Source organism: Globicephala melas, chromosome 17, assembly GCF_963455315.2.
Source record: "Globicephala melas chromosome 17, mGloMel1.2, whole genome shotgun sequence".
Taxonomy (NCBI): Eukaryota; Metazoa; Chordata; class Mammalia; order Artiodactyla; family Delphinidae; genus Globicephala; species Globicephala melas.
In genome coordinates, this window is record NC_083330.1 from 70,651,724 (window position 1) to 70,657,171 (window position 5,448).

Genomic DNA, 5,448 nt, shown 5'->3' on the forward strand with positions numbered 1-5,448 from the left:
GGATGATCATTGCCATTAAATGTTGATAAAAGATCAAGACTTAGTACCTACAAGAGTCACTGGTAACCTTGGAAAGAGAATTTTTGGAGAAGTAGCAAAAGTTAAACCCAGATCAGAGTGGCTTGAAGTAATGGTCAAGGGATGGGGAAGTGAGCACACCAAAAGTAGAAAATTCTTTCAAGAAGTTTGACTGCCCAACCTTTGCACACCCAATGTGATACTGAGTTTCACAGACAGTGAAGGAGAGAAGAGAAACAGGACAGAAGAGAAGGTGGAGGGAGGTGTAAATGGAAGGAGGTTTGCTTACTAAGTTTTTTGAAAGGGAGAGACTTTAACATGTCTAAATGCTAATGATAGGATTCAGAAAAGGGAGACATTGATGATACAGGCAAGAGAATGCAAATTTTTCTGAAAAACAAGTCCCAAGGAATTTGGGAGGGGAAGTATTTGTGGGACATGGATGGCCACATAAGGGAGAGTTATTTTCTCCACTGTTAGGGAGGGAAAGAAGAAAAGGAGGAGGCAGATATTAGTGGCTAAGGCTTATTGAGGTACAACCACTTTGGAAAGCTGTTTGGAAATTTCTAATGAAGTGCAACATACACTTACTGCTATAGACAATGTTTATGTCCCCCCGAAATTCATACATGGAGACCTAATCCCCAGTGTGATGGCATTTGGACGTGGGACCTTTGGGAGTTATTAGGTCATGAGGGTGAAGACCTCATGAGTGGGATTAGTGCCCCATCAAAGAAAACCCAAAGAGCTTCCTTGCTCTCTCAGGGCAATAGGGAGGGAAATAATGACATGAAAAATACACCTGTAATGGGAAATCTTACCTACACTTGTTTTTATCCCAGGTGATCTTGACTAAACTCACTCCTATGGTTAAAAACAATGTAAATCATCCCATAGTTCTGCGTTTTCTCTCCTCGTCTGTCTCTGCCTTTCCAAGATTTGGCTATTTCACACAACCTTTTTCTGAATGGATGAATTTATTTTTTTTTCCTACCAGCTAGCCTCGGTACCCTTTCCATATAACAAACTTCCTTTCAGATAAATAACTCACACTTCAAGGAGGGGTCCTGTAAATCAGGCTTGAAAGAATTAAGAGAGGGAAAGAGTTATGGTTGCCCTCAAGGTGGTAACAGCTCTGTTCAGTCTTACAGGATGAATAAGTATCACTCACTGAGGGCTAAGGCATTATAGATGGAGAGAACCACATAAGCAGTTCAATTTGCTAGAACATAAAATCCGAGATGGAACCCAGCAGGAGAAGCAGTTGCAGCAGTAGGCATGTGTAAGAGATGACGGACCTCCTGCTGAAGCATCTGGCTTTCATCCTCTTGGTCTCATGTGAGAAATAGGGAACTAATAAAAAAGAAAAGTTTAGGTCAAATTCCATCTTTTGCTCCATTCTAAGTTTCCAGAGGGCAGGAATCTATTTCAAAAATCAGAAATTAAAATGCTGGAGCTAGGCTAGTACTCTAAGTCAAGTGTAAGAGGTTAAGTTGTTAAAGTCATCTGGCCCTCATATATCTTTCATTTCCACCCTTTTCTTAGAGACATGAGTATACAGCAATATTCCTCTTTGATAATAATGACAAATGGCAGCCAACACTCGCCCCAAGTGCTGGGGAGCAAGATAATGTGGTGGGGACACTGGGAAGCTGAGAGGAGACGGGGCAGCCACACCCCGCATCAGCCAATCCCTGCCATCTGGGAACGTGCAACCAGTACTGCCAGAGCTTCCAACTCTTCAAAAGAAGTTGGATGTGTGTGTTTGCATGTAAAATCACTGTGTTTTTAAAGGCTGGCTAGCATTTCTCAAAACACTCTGCTGCTCAGGGAAAACAAATCTACAGGACAAATACAACACGTGGCTTACCAGTTTGCACCCTCTGCTCTATTTTCTTTAGTTCTTCCCCAGCACACTATGGGGACTCCATAATGTTTGCTGGGGAAATGAATGAAGGAGCGAAGGTCATTCTTTCTGCTCCAAAATCAGCTTCCTCAGTCCTGAGTCAGGGACTTTATTCTAGAAGCTGCGCCTTCTTTTGGTGAGAAGGCTAGGGTGGGTGGTTTACAAATTGGTCTTTAGAAGCAGTATCTCACTATATAAAAGAAAACCCAGAACTTTTCTGGTTGACCTGGGGATGCCAATCTAGGGGCCAACCCCCTGCATCCCCTCTTGTCCCTTGATAAACCCCATGTGTTACCTCCAGTGAATCAAGGCACTCCATATGAAAACCATGAGTGCAGTGGAAACAGTGTGAGCTTTGGGAACACAGAGGCCTCAGTTCCAGTTCTGGCTTTGCCATGTACTAGCTTGAAAGAGTCAGGTGGTCTCTCTTAGCCTTAGTGTCTTCCCAAAATACCCCAAATCTGTAAGTCAGGGATAAGTATCTATATCACAGTGTCATTATGACAATAAATTATATCATATATGAGAGCCTCTAACACAATGCCTAGCACCTAGTAGCTACTCAAGTATTGGATAATAAAACCGTGCATGAGATCAAAGGGAAAAAGAAAAGCATCTTCCAAAATCCACCACAGACCATCAAATAATGGTCTCCAACTCAACACATAATCAACTCTTCTTACAATTACCATAGAAAGAAAAGCTTTCGACAGAGGTGAAGATACCTAACATAGTTAATATTAATAACAACTAAATTTTGGGAAATTTAATTAAATTTCTCCACTTTTCCATTATTTTGGGGTAAATATATGAGGCCAATTGTCAATAACAGAGAAGGCTCTGAGATTTTACCTTATTTACAAGTAAACAGTTTAACCCGAGAGTTTCACTGATGCTGAAAGAAGCCTTGACTCTTGGGTCAAAGACCAAAGACTTTATTGCTCACAGCAATAGCAGTAGCTAGAGTATCGGAATTTTCTTGGGCCAGTTCCTCAAGTCGTATTTCCCAGTGCATGATGGAAAGAGGGCCCGGTGACGCTTGCACCTGCAACACGTTGTGTTACAAGGGAGGAATCCTGAACTGAAACAGTGAGATGATTACCCTTTGTTCTGGAAAGAGACACTAGTAGTATCTCCCAGAGCTGTAAGCAAACTTGATCGTTGCTCCCGAGGGACACACCATCTCCATCTTCCAGGGTTGTTCGCTACACAGACATCCTGTAGAAGCTACGTCAGACTTCTATTTCCAGTATGACATGTAAAGATCTTGAAAATCATCACTCTGGTCCTCACAACAAGAAACAAAGTGAAGAAACTGAAAACTAATAACTATTCTTAGATTCATCAGAAAACTGAGGTCACAGGACGAACTTCAGCTTCCAAAATTGGAGAGAAAGGCAGATAGAGAGAATTACAGCTTAAGGGAACTGAAGTCCAGAAGCAGAAGCTTCAGTAATCAAAATAGTGTGGTATTGGTGAATAGACAAATAGATCTATGGAATGAAATCAAGATCCCAGAAAGACACTCACACAAATAAAACCAACTGAGCTTTGACAGAGAGCAAAAGTACCTCAATGGAAGAAGAACAGGCTTTTCAACAAATGGCGCTGGAAAAACTGGACATCACATGCAAATAATAATAATAATCTAAACACAGACCTTACACCTTTGACAAAATTAACTCGCAATAAATCTAAGTATAAAACACAATCCTATAAGACTCCTAGAAAACAGCATAGAAGAAAATCTAGATAACTTTGGGCTTGGCAATGACTTTTTAGAAACAACACAAAAAAACATGATCCATGGAAGAAAATGTTGATAACTTTGACTTCATTAAAATTAAAAACTTCTTTCCTGAGACAGACATTGTTAAGAGAATGCAAAGACAAGCCACAGAGTAGGAGAAAATACGTGCAAGAAAACATACCTGAGTAATGACTGTTATGTAAAATATATAAAGAATTCATAACTCTTGATAAGAAAACAAACAACCCAATTAAAATAGGGCAAAAATGGGCTTCCCTGCTGGTGCAGTGATTATCCGCCTGCCAGTGCAGGGGACACGGGTTCGAGTCCTGGTCCAGGAAGATCCCACATGCTGCGGAATAACTAAGCCCGTGCGTCACAACTACTGAGCTTGCGCTCTAGAGCCCACGAGCCACAACTATGGAAGCCCGCGGGCCTAGAGCCCGTGCTCGGCAACAAGAGAAGCCACCGCAATGAGAAGCCTGCGCACTGCAACAAAGAGTAGCCCCCGCTCATGCAACTAGAGAAAGCCCGTGCGCAGCAACAAAGACCCAACGCAGCCAAAAATAAATAAATAAAATAAATTTTTAAAATAAATAAATAAAAAATAAAATAGGGCAAAAGATCTAAATAGACACCTCATCAAAAAAGATATACAGATGGCAAATAAGCATATGAAGAGATGCTCAACATCATATTTTATTAGGGAATTGCAAATTGAGAAATCACTACATACCTATTAGGAGACCTAAAATCCAAAACACAAAAACATCAAATGCTGGCAAGAATATGAAGCAACAGGAACTCTCATTTATTGCTTGCGGGAATGCAAAATGGTATAGTCCCTTTGGAAGACAGTTTGCCAACTTCTTTCAAAACTAAATATACTCTTACTATATGATGCAATAATCAAACTCCTCGGCATTTACCCAAATGAGATGAAAATATAAACACACAAAATCCCACATACAAATGTTTATAGCTTCTTTATTCATAATTGCCAAAATGTGGAAGCAAATGAAATGTCCTTTGACAGGTGAATGGATAAGCAAACTGGTATATCCATACAATTGAATATAATTCAGTGATGAAAAGACATGGAGGGATCATAAATGAATATTGCTAAGGGAGAGAAGCTCATCTGGAAAGGCTATATGCTATACGATCCCTATTCTGTGATGTTCTGGAAAAGACAAATCTATGGAGACACTTATAGATCAGTGGTTGCCAGGGACTGGTTATTGTAAAGTGCTATAAAAGGTGCTAGAAGTGCTCAGCTCTGACAAGAACCTAGAGGACACACAATCTTATGATGCCAGGGTATCAAGCAAAGAATGAAGAAACTCACAAAGCTTTAAAAAAAATTCTACAAGTTTTCCTGGGACCTCCCAAGATGTCTCTCATGTTATATCCAGACTTTATGATGAAAAGAAGCCAAGGAAAAAGGAGTTGCTCAATGGTCTTTTGCTTCATAAAAATATACCAAAGGAGTGGTGAGTCTGCAACTGGGTTGCTACTTTTGGAAATTGGATGTTGATGAAGAGTTCATCCTGAAACAGTTTGACACTGGTTATCAGTGCAAAGCAAGCTGTGATATACACCGTGTGAAGAAACTAAGCCAGGTTCCTGCAGAGCTAAAGTACAGCATGGGGTTAAATACGTTGCAAGGGCTAAACTTCTTCTTATAGGAACTAGACTGTAGGAGGAATCTCTAGAAACCACCGAATACTTATAAACTGAAGGTGGAGAAGATGAGGTATTGTACCATGAACCC